At 47.1% G+C, this 16,404-nt stretch overlaps 1 protein-coding gene across 3 annotated transcripts in view; it reads left to right on the plus strand.

Annotated features, from left to right (window-relative positions):
* ctnnal1 (catenin (cadherin-associated protein), alpha-like 1) overlaps positions 1-16,404 on the plus strand; it is a 407,031-nt gene that overhangs the window by 196,510 nt on the left and 194,117 nt on the right. The gene's annotated exons all lie outside the window — the stretch shown is intronic.

A 16,404-nucleotide genomic window follows, 5' to 3' on the forward strand; every position in this document is an offset into this window, starting at 1 on the left:
TGAGACTATGACGGTAATCTTTGTTTGGAGGCATAAGGTTCTTAACGAATACTTTGCATCTGTTTGCATGAGGGGACCTCATGGAAACGTTTAAAATTCTGACGGGTTTAGACAGGTTAGATGCAGGAAGAATGTTCCCAATGTTGGGGAAGTCCAGAACCAGGGGTCACAGTCTGAGGATAAGGGGTAAGCCATTTAGGACCGAGATGAGGAGAAACTTCTTCACCCAGAGAGTGGTGAACCTGTGGAATTCTCTACCACAGAAAGTAGTTGAGGCCAATTCACTAAATATATTCAAAAGGGAGTTAGATGAAGTCCTTACTACTCGGGGGATCAAGGGTTATGGCGAGAAAGCAGGAAGGGGGTACTGAAGTTGCATGTTCAGCCATGAACTCATTGAATGGCGGTGCAGGCTGAATGGCCTGCTCCTGCACCTATTTTCTATGTTTCTATGTTTCACAAAGGAAAGGGGCAATGCAGATACTGCTATTGAGTAGGAGTGTGATATTCTGGATGAAATACATATAGTGAGAGAGGAAGTATTAAAGGGTTTAGCAGCTTTGAAAGTAGATGTCCCCAGGTCCGGATGAAATGCATCTCAGGCTGTTGAGCGAAGTAAAAGAGGAAATAGCAGAGGCCTTGACCATCTGGATTTGGATTTGGGCATGGTGCCAGAGGATTGGAGGACTGCTAATGTGGTACCCTTGTTTAAGAAGAGAGAAAGGGATAGGCCCTGCAGCTCCATGTCTGCTTGGCGCGCGCCCAGGAGGGCGGAGCCTACCACTCGCACCGATTTTGTCAGTGGGAGGGGGCGGGTACCATTTAAATTAGTTTTTTTCCTGCCGGAAACCCTGCGCGTTGGAGCGTTCGCGCACGCGCAGTGTGAAGGAAACATTGGCACTCGGCCATTTTTGTAGTTCTTTGTAGCTGTTTAATTTTTGAACATTTTTTAATAAAAGCACATTGCCATCAGCACATCAGCACTGAGGCTTCCTGCAGCAGTGAGAAGGCTGCAGGAAGCCTCAAAGTTGAGGCAGTCTTTTCCCGACGGCCTTCCCCCCCCCCCCCCCCCCCCCCCCCCCGCCGTCGGGAATGGCTGCTGAACTTGAGGCTTCCTGCAGCCTTCTCACTGTCTCCCCCCGCCCCCCCGCCCGCCGTCTGGAACGGTTTCCTCCCCCCCCGCTGCGTTCGGTCGGTCGGGCCCGCACTCCCTCCCTCCCCCCCCCCTCCCGCCGTCGGAAACGGCTTCCTTCTCCCACCCCCGCGGGAATGAACGGCTTCCTCCTCTTCCCCCCCCCCCCCCCCCCCCGGGAACGAACGGCTGCCTCCTCTTCCCCCCCCCCCCCCCCCCGGGAACGAACGGCTGCCTCCTCTTCCCCCCCCCCCCCCACGGGAACGAACGGCTGCCTCCTCTTCCCCCCCCCCCCCCCCGCGGGAACGAACGGCTGCCTCCTCTTCCCCCCCCCCCCCCACGGGAACGAACGGCTGCCTCCTCTTCCCCCCCCCCCCCCCCCCCCCCCCCCCGGGAACGAACGGCTGCCTCCTCTTTCCCCCCCCCCCCCCCCCCCGGGAACGAACGGCTGCCTCCTCTTCCCCCCCCCCCCCCCCCGCGGGAACGAACGGCTGCCTCCTCTTCCCCCCCCCCCCCACGGGAACGAACGGCTGCCTCCTCTTCCCCCCCCCCCCCCCCCGGGAACGAACGGCTGCCTCCTCTTGAGGTTTCCTGCAGCATTCTCCCTGGCTGAAGCACTTTCACACAGGTAGGAAGATGGTTTATTTAATCTTTTCTTTGCTTATAAATTTTTATTCAGGTTGGATTTATTTGTATAAGTATAAATAAGGATTTATTGTAGAATTTAATGACTTCCCTCCCCCCCTCCCCCCCCCCCCACCTCGTTCTGGACGCCTAATTTGTAACCTGCGCCTGATTTTTTAATGTGTAGACGAGGTTTTTTCAGTTCTACAAAAATCTTCACTTGCTCCATTCTAAGTTAGTTTGGAGTACGTTTTCACTGTGGAAACTTTGAAATCAGGCGTCAGTGGCCGGACACGCCCCCTTTTGAAGAAAAAATTCTGTTCCAAAGTGAAACTGTTCTAACTGACTAGAACTGCAGAAAAAAAATGTGGAGAATTGCGATTTCTAAGATAGTCCGTTCTCCACCAGTTGCTCCTAAAAATCAGGCGCAAATCATGTGGAAACTTGGGCCCAAGGTATTTACAAATTAAGATGACAAAACAAATAGGAATTGCAGGAGGAACTTTTTTTACTGAAATGGTGATCTATGTGGAACAGATTACCCGTATGGGTGATTAACATGTAACATTCATGAATTTCAGAGGAAACTCGACAGGTTTTTGTCAACAAATAGCTACCAGGGATATTAAAAAGGCACCAAGGGAATACTGTTGATGGGTGGGCTGATGGACCAAATGTTTTCTCCTGTCTGAAACTTACTGCGTTACTATATTTGTGCTATTCCATGTGAGTCATCAGATTTTGCCCTCCTGGGTTACTATGTCAGCTATTTATGGAACTATTATAAAGCTAGTGACTGATGCTTCCTATACACATTCTGCTCCCTAAAAATCTTTTGTAATTTAACTTGTACTTGTTTCTCCTGTTTTCTCCTGTAAACATCATACTGCCCGGTGTGGCCAGTTTCATTTTTTATCAGGAGGGCAGGGTAACCATATTCATTGACATGTCTACTTTTCCTTGGGCATCTTGCTAGGAGGCATGCCTGAATGGGCCACAAAGAGACGTTCCCTCTTTCTGATGACCTGGTGATGATTGACAGAACTTAACCTTATAGAGGAAGCTTGCATTCAAATGTCAGTAGATTGTGATTCAAACTGTGATCTGTTTGTGTGAGTGCAGCCCTGTAGGCCTGTAGATAATGCGCTGCTCCTTCTGACTGGTAATGAGCACGATGTTATTTTGTGAGACTTCATATGTTCCAAGCAGTAGAAATGATCAGAAATGTTTCTGTGGCTTTAGAAATAGCAAAGTTTCATAACACCTAGTACATCCAGGGGTTGCTCATGATATATTTTGATCAAAATTAACGGTCTTTCTGCTAGTGAAGTGGTAAAGCATTGACCTTTATAATTATTTAGTCGGCTGTAAATCTCAAAATTCTATTGAATATGGAGAAGATACCCACATGTAATGGGTTTAGGATTAAAAGCAGCACTCTGTTTTCTAATCTGTGTTTATGAACTACTGCAAAACATTCTTTAATTGAATTACTAAAACTGTTCAGTAATTTCAAAGAATTTGTGCTGTGTGCACGTACGTGTGTGTGTGTATATATATATATATATATATTATATACATACATACTGTAACTAGTCCAGCTTAAATGAACAATGTAGATCTATTAGAATTACTAACACATTAGTGATTTAATGGCAGTCATTTATTTTTTAATAAACAGTTTACTTTACCTTACCATACACCAGTTATTATGAGGGCAAAGATTGTTTAATTTCCAATGTCACAAGATTGTTAGAACCACATTTTATCTTTTAGTTCATTTGATTTGGGGGTTGGTGGAGAGGAGGGAAGAGAAGATATCAGTTCTTGGTAAAAGTCAGACTTACTGCAATCCCTTGAGTAGCTGAAACTTCTTGAGGGCGATTTTGGTGTGCACACATGAATCGGGCGAGCGGACAGTGGGCAGGGCTTGTGTGGCCACCCGGAGGAGTTGGCCTGGGAGCCGGTCGACTTTCATGCTGGGCCCTCATTAGAATGCAGTTGGTGAGCTGCCGGGGTGAACCGCGATCCCTAGTAGCCAGTTCACCGATTTGGAGACGGGAGATGGGACAGGGCGGTGTGAAGGGCCTTGAGCAGCAGTTTAATGGGGAGGTGTATTTAGCGTCAGGATCAAAAAGGAGCAGCAGGCAATGTGTTCAGAACCGACAGCAGAAACTACAGAACTTTTCAAAAGCAAAATACCACAGGTACTGGAAATCTGAAATAAAAACAGAAAATACTGGAAACACTCAGCAGGGCAGGCAGCATCGGTGCAGAGAGAAACATCTTTAGTTTCTATACTTGTCTCATTACTATTGCACCATCATTCCTTTTATCATTTAATCACTCCTGCCCTCCACCCTCTTACAGACCTTTCCCTTTGTCCATTTTATAGCCCCCTCCCCATTTCCTCTGGTTTTGTGTTTGCTTAAAAGCTGTTCATCGCTATTCTCTTCCAGTTCTGATGAAAGAGCATCGACCTGAAACGTTAATTCTGTTTCTCTCTTTCAACAGATGCTGCCTGACCCGCTGAGTATTTCCAGCATTTACTGTTTATTATTGCATAACATTTCAGATATATTGGTGGAAAATCCACAAGCAAATGGCAAAAAGATGTTTCCAAAAGCTCCATCCAGCTTTATTTGACCGCAGCTGAGGATCCCTTTAATTATCGCTGGAAATGACTGCCATCTCCCGACTTGTAACACCTATGGTTGGTGGTGGGGGCAGAAAGAAACAGAAATGGCATTGGGACCTTAATTGTGTCACGACGCTGTTCTATTACACAGATACACATGAGGCTCCTACCTGTTTCCAGTGGGAGCTAGGATGGTGATTTCAAATCCCTCCGTGACCTTGCTCTTCCCTATCTCTGTAATCTCTTCCAGCCCCACAAGCCCCCAAGATGTCTATGCTCCTTTAATTATGCCCTCTTGAGCATCCCTGATTATAATCGCTCAACCACTGGTGGCCGTGCCTTCTATTGTCGAGGCCCTAAACTCTGGAACTCCCTGCCTAAATCCCTCCACCCCTCTACCTCTATCCTCCTTCAAGACGCTCCTTAAAACCTACCTCTTCGATCAAGCTTTTTGTCACTTGCCCTAATTTCTCCTTATTTTATCTCATAATACTTCTGTGAAGCACCTTGGGACGTTTCATTAAAGGCGCTATATAAATACAAGTTGGTGGTACCCAAAAATGGGGACAGATGTAAATACTTCAATAAGTCAATACGACTGGCCTCCCTTTGATCTTAATCATACTGCTGCCCTGTTTTTAAAGTAAGAAAAGAAAGACTTCGATTTATATAGCGCCTTTCACGGCCACCAGACATCTCAAAGCGCCTTACAGTCAATGAAGTACTTTTGGAGTGTAGTCACTGTTGTAATGTAGGAAATGTAGCAGCCAACTTGCGTGCTGCAAACTCCCACAAACAGCACTGTGATAATGACCAGATCATCTGTTTTTTTTTGTTATTTTGCTTGAGGGATAAATATTGACCAGGACACCAGGTATAACTCTCTGCTCTCCTTCGAAATAGTGCCATGGGATCTTTTACATCCACCTGAGAGGGCAGACAGGACCTCTGCTGAACGTCATATCCAAAAGACAGCACCTCTGACAATGCAGCACTTTTTAAAAAAAGTACATGAAAGGGTGATAGCAACATGAAAAGTGCCCTTTTTCTGGGACCTTGTGGATGAAGTGCAGATATGAAGGATATTCTTCTACTTTTAATTTACTCAGGGGCAGCAAAATTGGGGCTAGAATTAGATGAATGATAGCTAAATAGCAAATAGAAACTATTGTGTTCCTAATACAGATGAGACTGCACACAGGGAGGTTAAAGTAACAGTGACCTCAGTCTTTAATAAGACACTCCAGAGTGAGGAACAGCCTTAGGGGCTGGCTTATGTACAGTGCTCCCAAGGGATGCTGGGATCGCTTGGGAATTCAGGGGATGACCTCCCTGGTGGCGGAACATGGGAGTGCATGCTTTACAGATACACATCACTCCCCTCGCCCAGCCCCGCCCCGCTCCCCCGCCCACAAAGTCAAAGTGAAAACTATTTACAAGGTGAGGCGGTCGGGAGCCTTTCTTTCCCTGGTGGACCGTCTCGGTACAAATGTCTGTCCTGGTGTGTTGGCTGTGCCCTCGCTGGGCTGGCGTGTTGTTGGCCCTACAGGGCTGCTAGGTGAGCCTGGCCTTGCTGGGCTGTTGGGCATGATGGGTTCGATTTCCTGGTCCGGCGTGGTGTCGTTGATCCTTTGGTTGTGTGTTGTAGGCTCGAAAAAGGTGATGTCTGCTGTGGGTTGCTCAGGGCAGTCTGTGAACCGCAGCCTTGTTTGGTCCAGGTGCTTTCTGCAAATTTGTCCATTGTCTAGTTTGACTACAAACACCCTATTCCCTTCTTTAGCTATCACCGTGCCCGTGATCCACTTGGGAACATTTCCATAGTTTAGCAAATACACAGGGTCATTCAGATCAATTTGCCATGACACACTGGCGCGACCATCATTTACATTTTGTTGCTGCCGCCTGCTCTCTACCTGATCATGCAGGTTGGAGTGAACCAGCGAGAGTCTGGTTTTAAGTGTCCTTTTCATGAGTAGCTCAGCCGGGGGCACCCCTGTGAGCGAGTGGGGTCTCGTGCGGTAGCTGAGCAGTACTCGGGACGGGCGGGTTTGGAGTGAGCCTTCTGTGACTCGTTTAAGGCTCTGTTTGATTGTTTATACTGTCCGCTCTGCCTGCCCATTGGAGGCTGATTTAAACGGGGCCGAGGTGACATGTTTGATCCCATTGCGGGTCATGAATTCTTTCAATTCGGCACTGGTGAAACATGGCCCGTTGTCACTGACCAGTATGTCAGGCAGGCCGTGGGTGGCAAACATGGCCCTCAGACTTTCAATTGTGGAGTTGGCGGTGCTTCCCGACATTATTTCACGTTCAATCCATTTAGAAAAAGCATCCACCACAAGCAGGAACATTTTACCGAGAAACAGGCACGCATAGTTGATATGGATCCTCGACCATGGTCTGGAGGGCCAGGACCACAAACTTAGTGGTGCCTCTCTGGGCGCGTTGCTCAACTGAGCACATACGCTGCATTGCCATACACAGGACTCGAAGTCAGAATTGATACCGGGCCACCACACGTGGGATCTGGCTATCGCTTTCATCATTACTATACCCGGGTGTGTGCTGTGGAGATCCGAGATGAACGTATCGCTGCCCTATTTTGGTAGCAGTACGCGGTTACCCCACAACAGACAGTCTGCTTGAATGGACAGCTCGTCCTTTCGCCGCTGGAACGGCTTGATTGGCTCTTGCATTTCAACGGGGATGCTGGCCCAGCTCCCATGCAGTACACAGTTTTTTTACTAGGGACAGCAGAGGATCTTGGCTGGTCCAACTCCTAATCTGGCGGGCCGTGACAGGTGATTTATCATTTTCAAACGCTTCCATGACCATCAACAAGTCTGCGGGCTGCGCCATCATCAACAAGTTTGCAGGCTGCGCCATTTCCACCCCCGTGGTGGGCAATGATAGCCGACTGAGAGCATCCGCACAGTTCTCGGTGCCTGGCCTGTGGTGGATGGTATAGTTATATGCTGATACCTTTGTATGCGGGCTGAGGCATTGGTATTTATGCCCTTGTTTTCAGCGAACAGGGATATGAGGGGCTTGTGATCGGTTTCCACTCAAATTTGAGGCCAAACAGGTACTGATGCATTTTCTTTACCCTGAACACACATGCTAATGCCGCTTTCTCAATCATGCTGTAGGCCCCCTCGGCCTTAGACAAGCTCCTGGAAGCATAGGTGACAGGTTGCAACTTCCCCGCAACGTTAGCTTGTAATACACACACCCGACTCCGTAAGACGACGCATCACATGCTAGCACAAGTCTTTTACATGGGTTATACAATACAAGCATCTTGTTGGAGCATATAATGTTTCTGGTTTTCTCAAAAGCAATTACTTGATTTTTTTTCCCCCATACCCAGTTCTCACCTTTGCGCAATAACACATGTAGGGACTCTTAAAGGGTGCTTAACCCCAGTAGGAAGTTACCAAAATAGTTGAGTCCCAGGAACGACTGCAGCTCCGTGACGTTCTGTGGCCTGGGTGCGTTCCTGATAGCCTCTGTCTTGGCGTCTGTGGGCCGAATGCCGTCCGCCGCGAACTTTCTCCCCAAAAACTCCACTTCTGTTGCCATGAAGACGCATTTCGACCTCTACAGCCACAGCCCTACGCGATCCAGTCGCTGGAGGACCTCCTCCAGGTTTTGTAGGTGCTCGGCGGTGTCCTGACCAGTGACCAATATGTCGTCCTGAAATACCATCGTGTGGGTACCGATTTGAGTAGGCTCTCCATGTTTCTCTGGAAAATCGCTGCAGCCGACCGAATTCCAAACGGGCATCTGTTGTAGATGAACAGTCCCTTGTGCGTGTTGATGCAGGTGAGGCCCTTCGAAGACACCTTCCGCTCCTGCGTCATGTAGGCCGAAGTCAGGTCAAGCTTGGTGAACATCTTGCCTCCTGCCAGCGTCGCAAATAGGTCGTCTGCCTTAGGTAGCGGTTATTGGTCCTGTAGCGAGAAACGATTAATAGTTACTTTATAATCGGCGCAAATCCTGACCGTGCCATCACTTTTGAGTACTGGAACACTCGGGCTGGCCCACTCGCTGAATTTCACTGGGGAGATGATGCCCTCGCGTTGCAGCCTGTCCAGCTCGATTTCCACTCTCTCCCTCATCATGTGAGGTACCGCTCGCGCCTTGTGGTGAATGGGTCTTGCCTCTGGGACCAAGTGGATCTGCACCTTCGCCCCGGAAAAGATTCCAATGCCTGGCTCAAAAAGGGAAGGAGATTTGTTAAGAACCTGGGTACATGAGGCCTCATCGACATGTGATAGCGCTTGGATGTCATCCCAGTTCCAGCGGATTTTGCCCAGCCAGCTCCTTCCAAGCAGTGTGGGGCCATCGCCCGGGACAATCCAGAGCGGCAGTTCGTGCACCGTGCCCTCGTAGGTGACCTTGACCATGACACTGCCCAGGACAGTGATAAATTCTTTGGTGTAGGTTCTCAGTTTCGTGTGGATGGGGTTCAGGGCTGGTCTGAGTGCCTTGTTGCACCACAGTCTCTCAAACATCTTTTTACTCATGATGGATTGGCTAGCGCCAGTGTCCAGTTCCATGGCTACGGGTAAGCCATTCAATTTTACGTTTAGCATTATAGATGGACATTTCGTCGAAAATGTGTGCACCCCGTGTACTTCAGCTGCCTCCCCTCTCTCAGGCTCGAAATTGCTTTGATCCACCATGGACCGATCTTCCTCTGCCACGTGGTGGTTAGCAGGTTTTGCAGAGCTTGCAGCTCGTTTGCAAGCTCGTTGGAGGTGTCCCATTGATCCACAGCTCTTGAAGCGGCATGAATAAGCTGAATGGAAGCCTCCACAATGCCAAGGTATGAATTGCCTTGCATTCATCCTTTGTTGGGGACTCAGTCATCTGGGTCGCCTGAGGCCTGCTGGCAGTTGCAGACTCGTGGGTTCTGCCCTGTACATTTCTGCTCGCCAACACAGTTCCAGTTAATTTATGAACATTGCTAGCACTTGTGTGCTGAGAGATTTGTTTGGTGTCATCACTGGTGGACATAAACGCCTGTGCTATCGCAATGGCCTTACTGAGGGTCGGTGTCTCTACAGTCAAAAGTTTTTGTTGAATGGTCTCGTGGCCAATGCCCAGTACAAAAAAAGTCTCTGAGCATCTGCTCCAGGTAGCCATCAAACTCACATTGTCCTGCAATCACCTTAGCTCGGCGACGTAGCTCGCCACTTCCTGACCTTCAGATCGCTGGCACGTGTAGAACCGATACCTCGCCATCAGCACGCACTCCCTCAGGTTAAGATGCTCCCAAACCAGTGTACACAGCTCCTCATATGACTTATCTGTGGGTTTCACCGGAGCCAGAAGATTCTTCATGAGGCTGTGGGTCGGTGCCCCGCAGACCGTGAGGAGGACCGCTCTCCTTTTTGCAGCGCTTCCTTCTCCGTCCAGCTCGTTGGCTACAAATTACTGGTCTAGCTGTTTGACAATAGGCTTCCCAGTCCTCCCCCTCCCAGAACTTCTCCAGGATGCTCACAGTTTGCTGCATCTTTGCGTTGGATTCGTGTACTCTTCGCCAGTTATTGTGTTCCGAACACAGATGAGGCTGCACACAAGGAGGTTAAAGTAACAGTGACCTCAGTCTTTAATAAGACACTCCAGTGAGGAACAGGCCTTAGGGGCCGGCTTATATACAGTGCTCCCAAGGAATGCTGGGATCCCTTGGGACTTCAGGGGATGAGCTCCCTGGTGGCAGAACATGGGAGTGCATGCTTTACAGATACACAACAGAAATGACTCCAACTGACATAATTTAGTGTTGGGTTAATTATTGTGACCCCTCAGTCGTCTTAAAAGGCTAGCAAATATGATTTTGTACTAACTCTGAATGTGTGATATTCATGCAGTTGTAGTAAAGGTAACTCTCGTTTATCCGGATACGGATGTAACGGAAAACCCGCTGTAACGGAATTTAAAATATTGCATCGTCACTTCTCACCCGTAACACTTCGACATATATCATATCCAGATCCTTCTGTTGCAAAATCGCTAACAATTCCACAACGTGACACTCACCATGAGGAAAGATTCAGAAAATTTGCTGTAAAAATCTAAAAACTGAATACACAAGTTCACCCTCCTCTGCCCTTGCTTTGCTGGTGTGTGTGTATGTTTGTGCGTGCGCGCGCTGCTGCAGCCGCTGTCTCTCGCGGCCACCGCTGACGTTGGGAACGGGGGCAGTGCCAGCACCGGGTTCCTGGCACAGAACGCAGCCCGGAGCTAGACAAACTCCTCCTCGAGGCCACCTGTAGCCACTCCCAGTGCAACATTCGTTCCTCCGCGATTACAGTCCGGGGGAAGTACATGCATGCTGGTAATGTCCATCTTTGGTATATTTAACTGCCTTGCAGCTGATTGTATTTATTCATTAAAATTTTTACTTCAAAATGTTTGCCCGGAATTGCCGAATCCCTGAGCGATCCGGATAAATGAGAGTTTCCTGTTGTATTAACATCAAGTTGATGACTGGAGCATCTATGCATCCAGGAATCTTGTGCAAGAGCAATATTCCTGCTGTTGCTGAATTTTCACCGTCGTGTAAATGTGGGCACCAATAGAAACCAGAATAATTACTGGAGAATTTCTGCAATATAAAAATGGTATAAGATTCTGAAAAAGCACAAGTGTTCATAAGTATCTTTAAAAATGCAACAGTAGACAATATGAAACAGTTGTCAGTTCACAACTACACAGAAGGCCAGTGCAAATATAGTGAAACATTTAAGTCATGGGGCACACATCAATCTATAAACATATAGGGCCCAAGTTTCCGCACTCTAAGAACGACACACCTCCATATGGTGCGGCGATTTTCTGGAATAAAAAGTGTGCCGAAAACGTAGCTTGTGATTCTGCGACTCCTCAGGACGTCTTCGTGCTCGGCACGGCGCAGAACAAAGGGTCGGGGGCGGAGCCAGGTCCCTGCGCTGAAAACAGTGCCGGGACCTCTGCACATGCACCTAGAGTGTGCGCACATTTGCAGTAGCTCCTTGCCCCCAAGGCTGTGAGGGAGGGGCCAGAAACACGCCGCCCCTAGCCCTGGCCGAATGGGCTCTCTGGGCGAAGATCGGACTCGGGCCTCCCTCCCTCCCGTTCAGCAGCCCCCCCCCCCCCCCCACCCCGTCCTTCAGCTCCCACTGCCCCCTCCCATTCACCCGGTCTCCCTCCTCTCCTTACCTCCCTCCACGTCGGCGGCGGGGCTCGCCCGCCCGGCACCTTGCTGGGGGCGGGAACCCCCGAAGTCTTCGGCAGCGGCCAGGCATCTATGTCGTCGGCGGCGGGACTCGTTCAGCCTCCCCCTCCTCTTCACCCTCCCCGCCCCTTCTCTCCTCTTCCCCCCCCCTCATCCTCCCTCCCGCCCCTCCTCCTCCTCCCTCCCGCCCCTCCTCCTCCTCTTCCCCTCCCCTCCTCCTCCTCTTCCCCTCCCCCCCTCCCTCCTCCTTTTTCTCTCTCTCTCTCTCTCTCTCTCTCTCTCTGAAACACAGAGAGACACTGACAGAGAGAGAGACACTGGGGGGGGGGAACCCTCCCAGCACACTTGGAGGGCTTCCGGTGCTGCTGTCGGTGAGTAGAAACTTAATTTTTTATTTATTGATTGATTTTTTTTTTTGATTTATTTATTTTTTATTTTTTATTTACATTTTTTTTTATTGATTTATTTATCATTTATTATTGATGATGGGTCTTTATTTGTAAAAGTGAAGTGTTTAATGTTTGTAAACCCACCTCCCTCCCCTCCCCCCCACGCCTGATTTATAAGTGTAGGCAAGGTTTTTCTGAGCGTACAAAAATCTACACTTACTCCATTCTAACTTAATTTGGAGTAAGTTTTCGCTGCCTAAACTTGCAAAACAGGTGTAAGTGGCTGGATACGCCCCCTTTTGGAAAAAAAATCTGTTCTGAAATGAAACTATTGTAACTCACTAGAACTGGAGCAAACTAAATGCCGAGAATTGCAATTTCTAAGATGCTCCCTTCTAAACTAGTTGCTCCAAAAAAGTAGGAGCAACTCAGGCCGAAACTTGAGCCCATAGCAGTAGAGATTCTGCTTTGGGCACAATTGGGAAACTGGGTGCAAATTGTGCTTGAAATTGCGCAGATTTTCCGAAGTGAAGTCAGGGTTCAGGTTTCCACCGAAACTCATTTTTACAACTCAAAATCTTCAATGAACCAGCGCAATCGATCAGTGTAATGGAACGTAATTGTTTGTTTCTTTCTTTGCATTAAAAAATATTCATAAATTTCAGAGTGGTAACCTGGTACAGTTTTCTTCTATTTTATTAATACAGCTGAAAATGGATTTATCACAAAATATAAGCATTTTTAATGAGGGTCTAGTCCTCCACCTGATTTTTAATGACTGAAAATGATGAAGAAACCATTTACTTGTTTAATTGGTGTACACGTGTCAGTTTCTTAGTAGAGTAAATATTTAATGTGTAAAAACTTTTAAAATGTGCTGACTAGTGCTTTTGCGCTTTTAAAAAGAAAGATCAATGTGAAGAGCCTCCTCGAACGGCTGCAAATGGCGCAATTGATGGAAACTCACCATTCTCGCTATTTTGATCAGGGAGCTTGGCCAGTTTTGTGGGGGGGGGGCACTTCAGGCAAAATAATTTTTAACCGGTGTTAAAGATCGTAGAAAATCGATTTACGCTTGACGTAACTTACATTTAAAATTCCCCGATCTTTTGTGCTGGTTCGGCCGATTTCACCCATTAGCGCTGATAATACTAGCGTAAACTAGTGGAAACTCTGCCCCATGCAGTTTTGCCTTCAGCGTAGAGCTGCATTTGAAATTTATCTTGGTATCTTCATATGGTGAAGAAGGACAAAAGCTGGCAGAAAAAATAGAATTCTAATCATTTTTTTGTATTTATTCTCTGATGATTTAATGATTCCAAATGTTATATAATACACTACTGTTCAACTGAGAGCCCCTGTTAATCATACCTGACCAGACAAGTTTCCACTACTTGGCACCTCTAAATGTTGTCATCCTTTTTGAGTTCAGTTTATTTAATGACAAATCGCTGCTGAATCATTTATGTTGTCCATGAAGACTTAGATTTACTTTGGAACCAATTTTGATAACATTTGAGAGATTTTATTGACACAAAAGAAATTCAATAGCAGTGGTTCTCCATGCGAAGACCCAATGTCACTTGCATTTTGTTTGAGGGTGAGGATCTAAAACTTTATTTAACATGCACCTTATTTTAGTGCAACTGCAAACTATATATTTAGGTTAAAACAAAATTCAGAATATGTAAAACTGTTTAATAATAGAAAAAAAGCTCGGAAGCAATGAACAAAGGAAAATAATCATGTCCTTTTTTTAAAATCGGCCTAATGAGCTGTTTGGGACATCTTTTAGAGAAAGTTTTGATTAAATTAAGTTTTTGGGCAGGAAGAGGGAGAGAAGCCAAACCACATATAATAATGGTAGCAAGAGATAGAAACCGGGAAGTGGGTGGCGTGCTTGCAACACACGACTGAAGATGAAGGCCCTTGGGTCATTGGAAATTGGGCTTCATCTACATAATACCAGTCGGGTGTTCTGATGCAGCTTGACATTCTGGGCCCTGTAAAATTCGGCCGGGTCCAGGTAAGTCCTGAGCACACCTACTCCTCCTGGCTCCACGTTAATGTAGTAACAAGACAAAGATTTACCTTTTCTTTTTGGTGGCCTCCAGCGGTTCATTTTAAGGACCTGTGGTTCGGCCGCTGTAACCCTGTAAAAACTGAGCGGACAAAGGTAGCACATCCACTGCCCAGACTTTGCTGAATTTGGCATTGGAGTTCTAATTGGTATATTCAAGGAGCCTAACGCCTGTTTCAGGCGGGCGCCGTGGGCATAGGGAAGTCGCCAGTTGCCTGCGCAGTTCTGGGAGGCCATCGGCTGTGGGTGATTGCACTGGAAATTGGTTCAGAAGAAATGGGCAAACAAAATGGCAGATGGAATTTAAGATTGGTAATTGGTGCATTTTGGTTAATAAAATAAAATAATAATTATAGTTGAAATGGGGGAAAAACTGGGTAATGTGGAAGAGTAATGTAATTTGTGGTTTCAGGTTCACCAGGCATTAAAAACAGCATCATTTAAACATAGAAACATAGAAAGTAGGTGCAGGAGTAGACCATTCAGCCCTTCGAGTCTGCACCACCATTCAATATGATCATGATTGATCATGCAACTTCAGTACCCCTTTCCTGCTTTCTCTCCATACTTCTTGATTCCTTTAGCCGTAAGGGCCACATCTAACTCCTTTTGAATGTAGAAACATAAAAAATAGGTGCAGGAGTAGGCCATTCGGCCCTTCGAGCCTGCACCACCATTCAATTATTTCATGGCTGAACATGCAACTTCAGTGCCCCATTCCTGGTTTCTCGCCATACCCCTTGATCCCCCCGAGTAGTAAGGACTACATCTAACTCCTTTTTGAATATATTCAGTGAATTGGCCTCAACAACTTTCTGTGGTAGAGAATTCCACAGGTTCACCACTCTCTGGGTGAAGAAATTTCTCCTCGTCTCGGTCCTAAATGGCTTACCCCTTATCCTTAGACTGTGATCCCTGGTTCTAGATTTCCCCAACATCGGGAACATTCTTCCTGCATCTAACCTGTCCAATCCCGTCAGAATTTTATATGTTTCTATGAGATCCCCTCTCATTCTTCTAAATTCGAGTGAATATAAGCCTAGTCGATCCAGTCTCTGCTCATATGTCAGTCCTGCCATCCCGGGAACCAGTCTGGTGAACCTTCGCTGCACTCCCTCTATAGCAAGAATGTCCTTCCTCAGATTAGTAGACCAAAACTGCACATAATACTCAAGGTGTAGTCTCACCAAGGCCCTGTACAACTGCAGTAAGACCATCCTGCTCCTATACTCAAATCCTCTCGCTCTGAAGGCCAACATGCCATTTGCTTTTTTTACTGCCTGCTGTACCTGCATGCCTACCTTCAATGACTGATGTACCATGACACTCGGGTCTCGTTGCACCTCCCCTTTTACTAATCTGTCACCATTCAGATAATAATCTGCCTTCCTGTTTTTGTCACCAAAGTGGATAATCTACTTATCCACATTGTACTGCATCTGCCATGCATTTGCCCATTCACCTCACCTGTCCAGGTCCCCCTGCAGCCTCCTCACAGCTCGCACTGCCACCCAGCTTCATGTCATCTGAAAACTTGGAGATATTGCATTCAATTCCTTTGCCTAAATCATTAATGTATATTGTAAATAGCTGGGGTCACAGCACTGAGCCCTGCGGCACCCCACTAGTCACTGCCTGCCATTCTGAAAAGGACCTATTTATTCCCACTCTTTGCTTCCTGTCTGCCAACCAATTCTCTATCCACGTCAATACATTACCCTCAATACCATGTGCCTTAATTTTGCACACTAATCTCTTGTGTGGGACCTTGTCAAAAGCCTTTTGAAAGTCCAAATACACCACATCCACTGGTTCTCCCTTATCCACTCTACTAGTTACATCCTCAAAAAATTCTAGAAGATTTGTCAAGCATGATTTCCCTTTCATAAATCCATGCTGACTTGGACTGATCCGATCACTGCTTTCCAGATGCGCTGCTATTACATCTTTAGTAATTGATTCCAGCATTTTCCCCACCACAGATGTCAGGCTAACCGGTCTATAATTCCCTGTTTTCTCTCTCCCTCCCTCCCTCCTTTTTTAAAAAGTGGGATTATATTAGCTACCCTCCAATCCATAGGAACTGAAGCAGAGTACATGGAATGTTGGAAAATGACCCCCAATGCATCTACTATTTCTAGGGCCACTTCCTTAAGTACTCTGGGATGCAGACTATCAGGCCCTGATGATTTATCGGCCTTCAGTCCCTTCAATTTCCCGAACACCATTTCCTGACCAATAAGGATTTCCCTCAGTTCCCCCTTCTTGCTAGACCCTCAGTCCCCTAGTAGTTTCGGGAGGTTATTCATGTTTTCT

This window comes from Pristiophorus japonicus, chromosome 5 (assembly GCF_044704955.1).
Source record: "Pristiophorus japonicus isolate sPriJap1 chromosome 5, sPriJap1.hap1, whole genome shotgun sequence".
NCBI lineage: Eukaryota > Metazoa > Chordata > Chondrichthyes > Pristiophoridae > Pristiophorus > Pristiophorus japonicus.